We start from the raw sequence: 15,391 nt of genomic DNA, 5'->3' as shown, positions 1-15,391 counted from the left end.
TGTCTCTCTCTCTCTCTGTCTCTCTCTATCTCTTTCCCTCCCATGTGGGTCCTGGGAATGGAACTGAGGCTGTGAGGCTTGTCTGCAAGTACCTTTACCCCCTGAACCATTACATAACCCCCTAGATTTTTTTTTTTAAAGATGGTAAACCTGGTCCCCATATAGCCCAGGCTGGCCTTAAATGACTCTACTTTTCAAGGGCTGGACCGACAGGCATGCCTCACCACACCCAACTCAGAAATCCAGATATTCATCAGAAAAGAAAGGCACATAATACGGTAGGGATCTTTAATTCTTTTGATCCAAACAGATTTGTTGGCATGGCTACTTCAGCAAACCATCTGTGGGGCTATCTGAAGAGAATCTAAAATAAATGAAGGGACAAATCCAATTTATTTTTGGGGAAAGAAAGATTTTCAATGTTTCGGATTGCTCACTGGGAAACTTCCAGGGGTTTAAATGGAGTCTCACTTGCTTTGGGCACAGCTAACAAGTATTATCTGCTAGAAGGAGTTGGCATTGAATGTGTCACTTTTCTTAGTGACAGTGCAGTTCCTTATAAGAGACCACTCAGAGTAGACTATCAGCAAAGAAGTGCTACAACACAGCATCATGGTGGGCCTTCAACACTAATACAATTCCAGACTCCAAACAGCACGTTTACCGCAGGATAGTTATTTAAAGATTTATTTATTATTATGTCTAAAATGTTGTGCCTGCATGTACAACTGTAGGCCAGAAGAGGGCATCGGATCACATTATAGATGGATGTGGTTGCTGGGAATTGAACTCAGGACCTCTGGAAGAGCTGTCAGTGCTCTAACCTCTGAGCCATCTCTCCAGCCCATACTGCAGGGTACTTGTTACTGATGCCTTTCCCACCCCCCACCCCCCACTTAAAAATGTCCTGGTTTGGATGATAATTAAATGGCCACCATGCTCCTATCACTGGTCCCTGAGCCTGCAGGAAGATGAACACAGATGGGGCCTTCTGTTCTGAGGCTCAGGAGTGTGATGTGCCTAGTGAGCACAGGCTGGACCCTTTCCTGGGCTCCTTGGAGAGTTCACGTACCCACAGCTCCAGAGCAAAGGCAATATGGAGATGGTACCTGAAGTGCTTATAGATACACACCATATTGGGCATCGCATCCGAGTTGTCCCCAGAGGACCACACCCCCATGCTAATGCTTGGGCTCTGGTCTATGGTGGCTCTGGGACATAGCCAAACACTCAGGGGGCGTGGTCTGATGGAAGGAAGTTAGGTCTTTGGAGGACATGTTGGATGCTCCTTCCTGGCTCCCTGTGATGCCAGGGTGCCTTGCCCTCCCATGTGGAGCCATGAGGGCCTCACCACTACATGCCCTAACAATGGGCCCACTGACAATCAGCCACAGACTCTGAAAGATGAACCAAACTGACCCTTCCCTCCTCTTAAGTTGATCATTTCACATGTTTTGTTAATGGGAACCTGACTAACACAGGGTGAGAATCTAAGGGGACCCTGAAAATGGAAATATTGGTTCTGAGCTCAGGCAGCGTGATGACAAAGCCCGAAGAACACCCGTACACGTGAGATGCAGAAATAAATGCTGATGGCTGGATGAGTGATGTTTGACCTGGATGCAAAGAAAAACCCAGGAGGCTTCGACAGCAGAGCTGGGACTCCATTCTGAGGCCAAGGCAAGGAAGCAAGAAATACAGAAAAGCAAGCCCTCATTTAAATTCTATGGTTACCCAGAGCCAACAGGATATTAACTGGGAAGTTCTAGAAACACACAATTCGTGCCTGTTCTTGTTATTATTATTTTTAAAAAAGATTTATTTATTTATTACAGTGTGTTCTGCCTGCATGTGAGCCTGCAGGCCAGAAGAGGGCACCGGATCTCATTATAAATGGTTGTGAGTCACCATGTGGTTGCTGGGAATTGAACTCAGGATCTCTGGAAGAGCAGATGGCTCTTAACCACTGAGCCACCTCCCCAGCACCCCTTGTTAATTTTTTTAAATGTGATTTTGGTACTAGAGATCACACAGCAAGCAGGAACCCAACCGGTGAGCTACACCCGAGGCCTCGGCTTCTTCCAGAGAGGGCTTTGCTCAGTCTGGCCTTGAACCTGCAATTCTCCTGGCTGAGCCTTCTAAATCCCGAGATCACTGGCAAGGGCCGCCGTGCCTGGCTCGTTTTTATTATTAGTCATCACTAATCTCTTACTGTGCCTAATTAATAAATTAATATTTATCATGTTTTACCCATGAGAAGCAACTTGAAGGAGGAGAAGGAGTTTACTTTGGCTCACAGGTGCAAAGGACATGGTCCATCATGATGTGGGGGCCATGTTGACCGGAGTTGGAACCTGCAACAGTGGACTTACACCGCAGAGACAGTAGAGGCGCAAGGCTGGGATAAAACACCCAAGGCCCGCCTCAAGTGGCCTACTTCTTGAAGGTAGGCCTCACTTCTTAAAGATTCCACAGCCTTCTATTTCCCCATCTCCTATGACCCTATGGTGGGGGAGGAGGTCCCCTTCAGTCATAGACCTAATGGAGGGGAATACGGTGAAAGTGAGATGGAGGGAGGAATGGGAGGATACAAGTGATGGGATGGCAACTGAGTTGTAATCTGAATAAATTAATAATATAAAAATAAAGAATACTGGAAAAAAAAAAAGATTCCACAGCCTCCAAAACCAGTAAGTAACTGGAAACTCAATGCTTAAAACTCAAGCCCATTAGGACAGTCTAGATCCAAGCCATCACACACACACACACACACACACACACAGAAGAAAAATAGGATATGTGTGTTCAGTCATGTGTGTGGAGTCAGGCATCCATCATGGGTCTCATCCCATGTAGAAAAGAGGAGGAGGGACTCATATATTTCATGGTTAGAAAAAGAAAAGCTCCTGAATGAGAAGTTGGTAGAGATTTCTATTAAGAAGGGCAGCCGGGCGTGGTGGCGCACGCCTTTAATCCCAGCACTCGGGAGGCAGAGGCAGGCAGATCGCTGTGAGTTCAAGGCCAGCCTGGTCTACAAAGCGAGTCCAGGACAAACAGGGCCGTTACACAGAGAAACCCTGTCTCAAAAACCAAAACCAACCCCTCCAAAAAAACCCCAACCAACCAACCAAGCAAACAAACAAAAAAACAAAACCCCACAAACAAACAAACAAACAAAACAAAATAAAACAAAAGGAGAATAAGAATGCTGACACTGTTGGTACTAATGAATCTAGGAATGTGGGCAAAAAGAATTTTTTTTTGCTGTGAAATTCAAGAGGAGAATTGAGTTTAACCAGAAGAACCGAATGCCAAGCAGTGTATTAGAGGGATAGTATGTGGAAATAAGGCTGTGAAGGGCATAGTATTTGTTTGCTGATTTCCTGTTTAAAATTGATTTTATTTATTTATTAACTGTGTGTGTGTGTTTATGCCACACAAAGTTCCAGGTAGTTGTAAGTTGACTAATGTGTGCTGCAGCTATTCAGTGGGTGGCCGTGGTTTGACTATCTTGCAGAAGGCTCAGAATTGATATTTTAAGTCAGTCTTCAGTTACCTGACCAAGCCTATCTTTTAGCCTATGACATACGTGGAAACATAGAAATGAATGTACGGGAAATCCAAAGATAAAGGCGACTCTGAAAGTGACTGTTCATTGTGAGACGTACAGGAGAACCGAGGTGACTGGTGAGGACAGCACGCAGTCGCGTGCGGCAATGTCCACTTGCTGTGGGGGGCGTGGTGATGGTAATGCCTGAGGAGGCTTCTCGGCGAGAAGCTCATCTGGGTACTACACGTCTGTCAGACCACCCTTTTCTAAAAATAGATTTATTTTATTTTTAACTATGTGTACGTATGTGGGTATGCACAGATGTGTGCAGGTGCCCTGAAGTTGGAGTTACTGGTCTCTGTGAGCCATGAGCCATGTTCCCTGACCCCTTAACACATTAAAGAAGATACATAATTTTGGTATGTTCGAGGGGAAAAGGGTTTATGTGTCAAAAATAAGTGTAATTTGAGTTCATCACGTCAGGCCCACACCTTCCTTGCTGTTTGGAGAGATGGCTTGGCAGGGAACCCTGTTCTTGCAGAGACCTAAGTTCAGTCCCCGGCATGTGTATGAGGCAGCACACAACTCTGCACTAGCGCTGCTGGGTAGTGGAGTCAGTGAGGTGCATAGTGAGTAAACGGCACTGATAGTGACCTCAAGGGACACTCTGGACCTTGAACCCACTTTCTCCCTCTCTCTTACTTCCTGGCCATGAGCTGAGGGCCTGGCTTTGCCATCTGCTCCTACCGTTGATGTACTGCCCTGCCACAGGCCCAAAACAACAAGGACAACTGGCCACCGACCATGAGCCCAAAACAATGATTTTCTCGTTATAAAGTTGATTGTCTCAGAAAGCTGTCTTGACACAAGGATGGAGGGTCCAGTGCTGGAGGCGGATGGAGAGATGTCCCCCAAAGAAGGTTCTGGACTAAAACATAAACTTATACGAATGGCACAGTCACGGCGGCCATCACGTGTGGGTGAGACCCTTCTGTTAGACACGCTCAGCATGAGCACACACAGTAGGTGCGCTAGCAGATTTAAAAGTGTCAGCGGATACACTGTATGTGGGCTTTAAAACTAAGCCTATGGGGCTGGGGAGATGGCTGCTGGGCAAGCAGGAGGACCAGAGCAGGAACCCTCAGTAGGTCCACGTAAAAGCTAGGTGGAAGGTGGAGGGTTCTGGGAAACTAGAGTTCACCGTGCAGCCAGGTTAGCTGACATGGTGAGTTCCCCGGTTCAGCGAGAGCCCCTATCTTAAAAACATAAGGAGAGACAAGCTCTGACACCCATGTGTGCCTACACGGACCACTGCACAGATGCATACACCATCCCAACCCCACCCTCAAATACAACAGTATTAAAGTCAGCACACAACACTGCGGAGGATATCCATTCTCTTTGCTTGGATGAAGGATTCACAGGGCGGCTGAAGCAAGATTTGGCTGAGAGACATCAGCCGTCTGTGAAATTTTTTTTGTAAGCCTCTGATTTAAGGGAAAGTTATTGTTGGTTTCTGGGGTCTCAGCCATGCCATGTTCTCTCAGATAGAGATTTCCAGAAGCACATATATTAGAGAAGGGAGAAGTGTTCGGCATGGCTTTGTTCTTCATCCTGACATGTGTCATGTGATCTCTCAGTGTGAAATGGCTACACGCTTCAACTGTCCCCGGGAGGAGGAGGAAGGAAGCAAGCAGGGAGTCAAAGTCAAGAGAGAGGTCTGAGACCGTGAGGCAGGAGAGCTGCAGGGGACGCGCTGCCTGGCCAGGAGCACCGTTCTCCCAGAGAAGCAGAGCTGCGCACAAAGACGGTGCGGGATCCAAATAAGCTCCGGATGGTGCCTCATGAAGAGAGATGTTTTCAGGGTAGATTTACCAATACCGCCTTTTATTTTTCTGCTTCCGAGCAACATGCCCAGCCATCGCACGGGCTATGGTTTCCTGCGCACCCTCTTTGCACTTCACTTTTTCTGTTTTCCCAAAAGCTCTCCCCAACCCCTGAAAACATAGGTGCCCTGCGCTGTTCTGCTATAGCATGGCCGTGGATCTCCATAATTGTTTGAGGGAGTTTTGCCAGTGGGAACACAGGTAATCTTAGAGCAAGTCTCGGAGAGCTTTCCCTCTTGTCAGAGCAAGGACTACAAAGACACGGATTTATGTTTCCAAGACCCCGGCGGGCTTGTTTGATGTGGCTTTAGCCCTTTGTCACATGCTCGATCTCTCAGAAGCCATCTGCAATTGTGGTTTGTAAATCAACTGCTACTGACATCTAAAGGGAGAAACCCACCCCCCAGATCCACAGAACCCCAACAGCTGGCTCCAGACAGTGGAGGAGCATGAAGGAAAGGGGCTTTGACGATGGTTTCTCTGTGCAGCAATTCCTATCCCTAAGCGGCACTCGGGGTGCAGAAGCTGTACGCTTGAGGCCAGCCTAGGCTTCCTGACAAGACCCTGGTCTCAATCCAACAGGATGTTGGTTGTGTAGCCATCCCCAAAGAACCCCAAAGCCAAGTGGTCATGAAAAAGGTTCTCTACGCACGAGCACCTGGTGCTAACTGTGTTCTGGCCTTGGCCAGTTCTTGCGTTCCATTTATTATACTGCTGCAGACGGACAGACAAATTCCACCGCGCGACAGAGGCGCTAAGACAGAAAGTGAGAGGCTGTAACCGGCCTGTGTCTCAGTCTGACTGAACAAGCAATGAACCCCAAATAAAAGGAAGTTTCCCTACGAATCTCACGCTAGGAAAAGGTCAGCTCCAGGAAAGAGAGTCTGCACAGTCGTACTGTCTTGGTGTGCTACTCCATATAGGAAGAACCTAAAGCCCAGCCAAGCATGAATCAGCAGTGGGCAGGGCCACACCTTGACTAGGACCACTTAGATGTCTATTTCCTTGGCTTTCTAGTGTCACCTCCAGACCCTGAAGATGAAGACAAGGTTCGGGCAGAGCCGCTGGTCCTCCTCATCCCTCTTCCTAATGTGGACAAATTGAAAAAAATCTCCTTTTTTCTGCCTTCTACTATTAAATTTTTTTGATTCACTGTAGGATTCTTATAATTAGGAGAAACAGCAATAAAACAAGTATCTTTCTAGAGGGTATCCTCAATTACCCTTGGTCCAGGCACCAAACTCAACCTTAGTTAATCACGACCTATGGAAACTTCTCTTTCCCAGCTCTTCTTTTCCTTCCTCTGGTGTTGTATAGTGAACCTAGCTCTTGGTGTGTGCCAAGCATGTGCCAAGTGTGTGCTCTGTGGCATCCATTTAAACTGGCAGAATGTGGACACTGGCTACTCCTCATGATGATGAAATGTCTCTGTATCTTGAATGCATGGTGCTTATGGGAATCCACACCAGTGATAAAGTATGAACTCTGTCCTACACTGGTATTTATAGGACCTTGGGCTCATATAATGTTAGTGTTGAAGGAAACGGAAAAGCTGTAAGGAATCTACATGCTTTTTGTAATTTCCTATAAATCCACATTTCTTCTCCATCCTTTCTTCCTTCCCGGCGTCTGTCTTCCCTCTCTCCCTCTGCCCCTTCTTTCTCTTTTGAGACCAAGTCTAGCTGTGTGGTGCAGACTGATCTAGAACATGCGGGTCTCCAACCCTCAATCTGCCAGCCTTGGCCCCATGACAGCTAGGAATACAACACATCATCCCATAGCTGCGTCTGAATAAAAACCTTAAAACAAAAGGTGACAGAAAGAAGTTCCATAAAAATAATAAAGGCAAACGTTTAAAGTCTCATTATGATCTGCTGGCCACAACTGACATTTTAGAGGAGAGAAGGGGGAAAAAAACCTTTCTCTTCAAATGTCCTGCGGGGTGGATGGGGTATATAAGGGAATACAGGAAGTGGGTGAAAAAGAAACTCAAGGTTAGTCTTAAAGAGACAGGGTGCTAGTCCTGCCCGAGAACCCAGATGACCGGCTGTGCCAATGAGACCCAACCCATCTCCAAAGCTGCACCTGGCTAAGCAGACTGAGAAGATCACTACTGTGTGTCTCCTTGAAGTCATAAAATACTCTAGGCATAAAAATCACATTTTTTGACAGTGTGTCGTATGTTTTAGAGGTAAATTGGATGATTTATTACACTCTGTCATTTAAATTAGAAATTACTGGGATCAGTACTAGAATTTGCCAGTAATACTGAAAACCGGAAGGAAGAGGTATGTACAAACAGGCCTGTGGGGCTACAGGGGATCGGCAGAGAGCGAAGGCGCGATTCAGAGGAACCCGTGGCTGCGCAGCCTTTATTTGTCATTAAGACAAATATGAGGCTGTTTCACGTGCCAGTAGGGCAAAGTCCCAGGGCTGCTCGGTTCGGCGTGGCCGTTTTCAATCAAGGACAATGAGCGCTGCAAAGGCTCACGGCAGAAATGCAAAACCTGGGGTAGGCCGTGGGTTCAGCACCTGGAGCTAAGTTCGCCATTGTCAGAGGGGCTTTACAGTGCTGCTTAATATCAGCATTCATTATAGGTGTGGCTCCCAGCTGTGCCTTTGTTGAACCTCACTGTGAACCGGTCCAATCTGCACGACTGACTGTGGACTGTCTCCCTCCCTCCCTCCTTATCATCTGTCTTTTAGAGTTGAGGAGAAATTTATTTATTTTAAAAATCATTTAAAGTTATACAAAGTAATGGGTTCCACATGCTACTTGTCTCAGGCGTGGGGTTACAGTATAACTGGTAGACTATCTACCCAGCACTTACAAGACCCCCTAAATTTGATCCTAAGCACCCTATAAATGCTGTGCTGTTGAATGCCCACACGCCCACAATCTAGAGGTGGCATAAGGGTCAGAAGTTCAAGGTCGTCCTTGGCTAGTTAGTACACTGGAAGCCAGCCTGGGGTACAATGAGACCCTGTCAAAAAGTTTTTTTTTTTTAATGCTATCTATAGATATATAAAAGTAAAATGGTGAGATTTTTAGGTGCTATATTTTCACATTACTATTCTTTTTTTAATTTAGAAATTTTCGGTCTGACAAATCATCACATTGAAAGACCCTAATTTACTAATTTGTGGTTTCTGACTTTTGTAACTGGGTCATTAAAGAGACCTGTCATGTCAGGATTAAATGCCGCAGGACCCTTTTCTTACTTAACACAAGCACAGAGACTCCTGTCTTTCCCACCAGCCACAAAGCAGCATTTGCCACCTGCTTGGTTTGCATACTAGTTGGCAGAAATTCCTTTTCCCAGTCAGAGCTGCTTGGCAGCCCTGTGGCTCGACAGGATTGGTCATTTGATCTTTAAATCCATCATAGTGTCAGCACAACAAAATATGATAGGAAATTTGAAACCCAGAGGGTGTTTTCTTTTTTTTAATAGGCTGTTTCTTTATTCATTTAACAATTTCTCTACTTGTCAGTGCCGTTAACTTAGACTGTAAACAGCTATTTTACAGGCAAGGCAACATGACAGTGCTTGGCAATAATGTGTGGGCAAAGTGTTTTCGTTCATTTTCATTTTTGTTTTGTTTTTGTTTCTTTTCCAGACAGGGTCTTACTGTGTAGCTCTGGCTGCCCTGAAACTCACTATGCAGACCAGGCTGGCCTCGCCCCCCACCCCCCAATCCACTTGAAATATTTTCTTTGTAAAAGAGAGGTTTTCAGAAAAACTTAAGGAAAATACAGTTTTCAAATTTGGTAGAAGCTAAATGAATATTTATGAGAAGAAAGAATAGGAGGAAAATCTCCTGGGTTTCTCATTACAGAAACAGATGCTGTTGTTTTAGAGTACATTTTACTTGTTAAAATATTTATAGACGTTACAGAAATAATTTGAGAGCCTCCATTGTCACTTCCTACCTATGAAACCTGATCAAGGTGTATAAACGTTTAATTTTCTTAAAATTTTAACATTTTATTGTATTTATTATATTATAATTATTGCTATTTTTATTCTTCTTGTTGTTTGCCTGTGTGTGTGTGTGTGTGTGTGTGTGTGTGTGTGTGAGTGTGTGTGTGTGAGTGTGTGTGTGTGTGTGTAAATGCCCTGGGGTCTCTGTGGTTGCTAGAGCACAGCTCTGTGGAGATGCTTCTTTTGTTCCACCTTTAAGTGGGTTCCAAGGACCAAACTTAGACCTTAAGGTGTCCATGCATTTTTAAACAAGGTCCTACCTGCTGAGCCATCTCTCTCGACCTTATTCTTTCTTAACTGTGCAATAAAGAAAATATCACATACATGTCACAGGTATTCATTAGGATTTCTGTGAGATAGTTACGCAGTTGACACACAATGCTTGTGTCAAGGAGTAGCCTGTGTGCAAAGGGGCAAGCCATGATCATTGTCAGTAAACTAAACCAGGCTGGGAGCTCTGAAATCAAAGCCATGGTAGAGGCATTCTGATGTGTTATCCCCACCAATCTCCTCTGAGCTGCGCTGCCCTTCCTGCCACTCCGGAAGCCCCGGGGGCGTTCACTCTCTGCTCAGGACAATCCTCCCTGAGCAAAGGTGGACTCTTGGCCAGCTACATAAGGCATGGGCCGTCCACTCTCACGAGATGCCTTACGTACTTCAGAATGCCCCGTGAGATGAAAACATCTGGTGTTCTTCAGATTTTAAAATATGCTTGACGTCACCTTAGGGTATTTTTCATTTTCATGATTTTTTTTTTTTAATACGGTAGAGGAATCCCATCTGGCGTGCTCCCAAGACAAAGGGATCGTTAGCGTACACTCTTCTGAGAGTTCCTGTCAGTTTTTTTCAGATGTCCGATAGACCAGGCTGGGTCATCTCACAGGTAGAGTGGGCCACCCCAGGGGAAATTTTTTTTTCTTTCTTTTTGGCTAAATTTCCCAAGGTGTGTGTAGGTAGACAGTCATCTAGCTTTGCGTGGAGAGATTCAAAGACAGAGATGTCATTAGCAGAGGACAAGGAACCCGGGCCAGGCACTATCCCAACGCTTATTACTTCATTTTTATCTTGAACTGAACACAAAGGGGCTTTGTTTGGAAGGCTTCTGCTTGATATCTGGGTGTGCCTCTCACCGTCCATGGCTGCTTTATTAGGAGTTTATAATTAACTCAGTGCCTGGGAGGAAGCTGTGAACTCTGAAATCTGAGACTTCAGTGAGTCCGATGTGAGAGGCTGCAACTCTGGTTTCAGTTTACAAAGACAGTCACACTAAACCTATAACCGTACAACAAAGGGCACAGGCCTGGTTGGTGCAAAGGGCACAGGCCTGTCGGTGCAAAAGGTGCAGGCCTAGTTGGTGCAAAGGGCTTTTTTCTGACAACCTGGACTTTCATCCTGACTTTGTGACTGCCTGGAGTCCTAATGCTTGCTGCTGCCACTTGTCTCCTTCCCTCTCCTCTTCCTCCTCCCCCTCCTCCTCTTTCCCCTCCTCTTCCTCCTCTCCTCCTCCTCCTTTGGAACAAGGTCTCATGTGTAGCCCAATCTGGTCTTGAACTTGCAATCCTCCTGTCTTAGCCTTTGAAGTGTGGAAATTACAAGTATGTTTGAGGACTGTCTGTGTTTTTTTTTTTCTTTCTTTTTACACACATCACCACATATCTGTCCTTGGTGTGCAGCCACATACGGCTATGATGTCATATTTCTTTCTATTCAGGCTATTGGCATCATCAGAAGTCAGTCTGCACTCAGACACAGAGCACCTGCCTAGATGTCAGTCTGCAGACTTAAAAAGAAAGCCTGCCCTGGAGTTCTCTGTAAGAAGCAGGCTCAGTCTATGATGCTGTGGAGATGTCAGGGTTTATTTGGGCCAGCAAAGTCTACTGTTACCAGAAATACTCAGGTCAATGACGCAAGAGCATTTGTTTTTCTCAGACATGAAGTTAATCATCTCACTTTGTCATTTTACTTTCCTGTCATGGCTCTGATCTTAATCAACAGTGGCTTATATAAACCTTGGAGAGATTTTTTTTTCCTTATAGATCAAGCTCTGCCCACCTCCTCCGTCCTCTCAAGCCTATGCTGCCCACTGTTCTGCTGCCTGCTTCTGTGAAATCCAACTTCCTTAGACTCTACATGTGAGCGAGGACATGGGGCATCTGTCCGTTTATGTCTGGCTTGTTACAGTTGACGCAGGCAGAAGGGGAAAGCTCCAAAACCCCAGTGCACAGCAGGCCACCTGTAACGCAATGGGCATTGTGTATTTCAAAACAGGTACAATACCGTTTCTGTTGTTGTTTGGTTTGGTTTCTCTGTGTAGCCCTGGCTGTCCTGGAGCTTGCTTTGTTGACCAAGCTGGCCTTGAACTTAGAGATCTGCCTGTCTCTGCTTCCCAAGTGCTGGGATTACAGGTGTGTGGCACCATACTCAGTTCAGAAATATTCTTATCACAAAGAAACAATAATTTTTTTTTGGTGGGGGAAGGCGGGAGATGTTAATTGTACGACTGATGACACAGAATGCACTTGTACCAAAGCATTAGGGAATATCCCACAGGCATGAGGAGTTGTTATAAATTTATCCGATCTATAGGATTGAGAGTGATCTGGGCGACTATGGGCTCAGAGAACACACGAGTCTCTCACAGACAAACTGCAAAGTCAACAAATCAGTGGGAGAATGAAGCTCGGTCACTAAGTCCCTGACATACTGTGATCTGAGCAGACATGACAACCTATCTAGAAGGTCCCTACAGCTATTTACAGCTGACTGCACAGCTCTTCTATGTGGCACAAGAACCTTCCATGGACCTTTGTTTAGTAGTTCATTCAGCAAATATGCATAAAGGTCAAGGCTGGAAGAGGAAGGATCAATGGGATGTTTTGTGGGACACGTTAAGTGTTGAAATGGACAAGTTATAAAAATCAAAGTCTTAGCACGTAGACCATTGTTCGGGGGGGGGGGGGCGGGGAAAGGCAGCTACTAGCAGCAGATGGCAGAAATGAAGTGTTTCTTCTGCATGGAGGACTTGTGGGCAAAATGGAACCTGCTATTAGTGTCCAAGAATAAAGAACCAAGGGAGAAAAGCAGGGAATCCTCATTGGCCTTGCCAGCCTTGACGTAGGCTGACAGGATGTGTGGGAACCATACCAAAGTCACTCCTGATCACCACAGGTGAGCGCACACTTTAGAACATTAGTAAATCCTATGAGAATAGGTTTTTTTTTAAACAAGAAATTGTATTTGCTTTGGTGTGAGAAAGAAGCTGCCAGTAAAAACCAACAGCAAAGTCCTAATATGCTAGTACTGAGAAAAGAGAAAGACCCGGGACGGAGGTGGGGAAGACAAGAGGCAGATAACCTCGTAATACAAATTACACATCCCTTTCAGAAAGAACAAATCAGTGAGATGGGGACTGTGAAACGTAATACCTGGATTTTTTTCATGCTATGCTCTTAAACATCGGATAGATTTACTCAGAATACACTATAATGCTTTTCTTGAATCTGCTTATTTTTCCATAACGTTTAGTTAATGTTTGGTTTGATGCCTGAAAGTGAAGCTAAGAGCTTCCTTGTGTGAAAATCTGCCATGGTGTGCACAGCTCTTCCTCACCTGTGCTGAGCCACAGAGCACGGAGCCTTCCCACCCAGACAGCTGCAGGTGGACAGGGGCAGGGAGCAGCTGTCTCTGTGGCCTTCACTTACTGTTCCTGATCTGGGAGGTTTCTCTCACAGGCTCCCCTGTTAAAGACCCCCCTTGGGGTCAACTCCAGGCCTAGGTGGGACAACATAGGGCCCCCTCCTAGGCACCTTATCTCCTAATCAGCATTGTAGTCTAGTGAGGACTCTGAGGACTGCCACACTATACGCATTTCCTGAGGTACAAAGAGATCACTGTAAAGCAGCAAGAGACAAATACACTCGGGACCTTTAAAGCATCACGGTCATCAAATGCCAGATCAGGCCACAGGCCAGAATGTTAAGTCCTGGAGTTCCTTATGGCCAAGCTAAACCTAGCAGGGTTTGAAATGGGCTCACAGAGACCAAGACAAAGGCAGCCGCTACCAAGGGAAAACCTCACGCCACAAAACACCACCAGTATCAGTTCAGACACCCCGCCACCTGCCCAGCATAATCCCAGCATTTGTGTAGAGCTGACCAATAGTCACTAATGCTGGAGGTCACACAGCTGAGCAATGAATTATCAGCTTCCGCTGGGTTGCTGGAGATAACGCCTCTGGCCTGCTGGTTATGATAACGTTGTCTAGGTTACTTCTCAGAAACAGGAGCCTGCTTGTGCTAAAAGCATCGACTCCTTCCTAGGGCCCGTGGTATCTAATTTCTAATGATTAAAATGGGATAAAAGGTCTGGCATCCTTGTCGCCACATTGGGTCTGTCCCTTTTGTTGCTACAACCTCTGAGTCAGACTCTGCTCGGCTCTGCATTTAGCCATGTCCATCCTTTTGAGAAATGTTTTGTCCAAAACTATAATACAGAGCAAATCTTGTGTACTACTCCTTGGGGTGGGTATGTTTATTTTATCCTGCCCTTCTCCTCCAGCACCTACGATCCCTCATCCCTATTATAATGACCAACCAAATGATGAGGCCTCGACAAAGATGCCAGCAACAGGTGGGACTTAATAGCTCTGAAAACCCTAACAGCCCTGTGACTAGTCCCCAGCATGCAGGACCTGAACCCAGGCTGTTCTGCCAATAGCTGGGGCAACTCAACAGGTGCAGATTTAAGTCTCTTTCTCATAGTTTGCACACCCAGAGGGCAGAATGCTTGCATACGAAGAGGAAAATAGACATTGAAACCATGCCCATAACTGATGGTTACCAAGACTTAGCCCACTCTAGAAAAATTAACAAAAGTCTGACCCTTCCTTTGTTCAAGCAAATCTCCTGGTCACCTCTGGGCCATTTGGCTGCTGTCAGCCAGTATGAGTCCCAACACAAGGCCTGGTGTGTTCAGGCGGTTAGTCTCATTTTTCACTGGTTGCATGTCACAAGATCCTACGGTCTGGTTTCTTCCCCTGTCCAACATTTGGGCTTCTCGTAAAATTATTCACTACCTACCTGCAATTAACTGGGAGGCCTGGATTTCATTTGCCCACCTTACTAAGGTCTGAACTCTGGAGGTCTCCAGAGAGAGCGAGTTGATAAGGTCAACTGTGAGTGTCAGCAGCCCTGAGAAGACCTGCGTGGAGAGTGCAAAACCACCGTCTGCGGGTGACCAAAGCCACCAGGTGTTCTGACAGGGGAGCTGGGCGTGGCCAGTCAGAGTCTCCCAGCGGCCACTTTCTCTCCTCACCTTAGCCTGAGTCAGGGAGGGCAGGAAGCTGGAGAGCCTCCCTTTGCATACTGTCTCCCAGGGCGGTCCTGCCTGGGCCATGCTCTGAGTTATTTGTATTTATGGAGCGATTCTGGCGGGCGGGCGGTACAGTGTTTAGAGAGGAATGATCCCAACACTGGGGAAGGGTGGTTTTGGGGGAGAGGGCACGGGGGTGGGGACACCAGCAGACACACACTGACAAGCTGCAGAAGAGCAGGCCCTCAAAGCCACACGCATGACGCGACGTTAAACACACCGTGACTGATTTTTAAAAGACATTATTTCGAACACTTCATGAGTCACCTTTCCTTCATTCATGAGTACTGTCTGACAGTGCTCTTGGGGGATTTCCTGTCAAGTAAGGTATGTCTACTCCACTGTCTTTGGTCTGGATGTGAGATGGCCAGGCTCATGATACAGAGCTGGAGACTGAAAAAGGCTTCTAGCATGAACAGCTCAGTTTTCCATGACAAAAATAAATAAATAAATAAAAATCTTTGTTCAGCTTCTATGGTTTTTACAAATCCTTACCTCAGTCATTTTTCTCTAGTTAGTAGGTGTTTTTGAGGACTTACTACTAAAGTTAGAACGGATGATAATTACTGCCTTTAAATTTTTTTTTTTGAGACAGGTCTTAG

At 46.0% G+C, this 15,391-nt stretch overlaps 1 protein-coding gene across 16 annotated transcripts in view; it reads right to left on the bottom strand.

Annotated features, from left to right (window-relative positions):
• Positions 1–15,391, bottom strand: part of DLGAP1 (DLG associated protein 1) — a gene marked incomplete at its 5' end in the record, with an annotated part of 765,236 nt that overhangs the window by 134,157 nt on the left and 615,688 nt on the right. The window lies entirely within an intron of this gene.

The sequence above is a fragment of the Acomys minous genome (assembly GCF_964271855.1).
Source record: "Acomys minous genome assembly, chromosome: 4".
Taxonomy (NCBI): domain Eukaryota; kingdom Metazoa; phylum Chordata; class Mammalia; order Rodentia; family Muridae; genus Acomys; species Acomys minous.
This window is presented reverse-complemented; position numbering and strand designations above follow the sequence as displayed.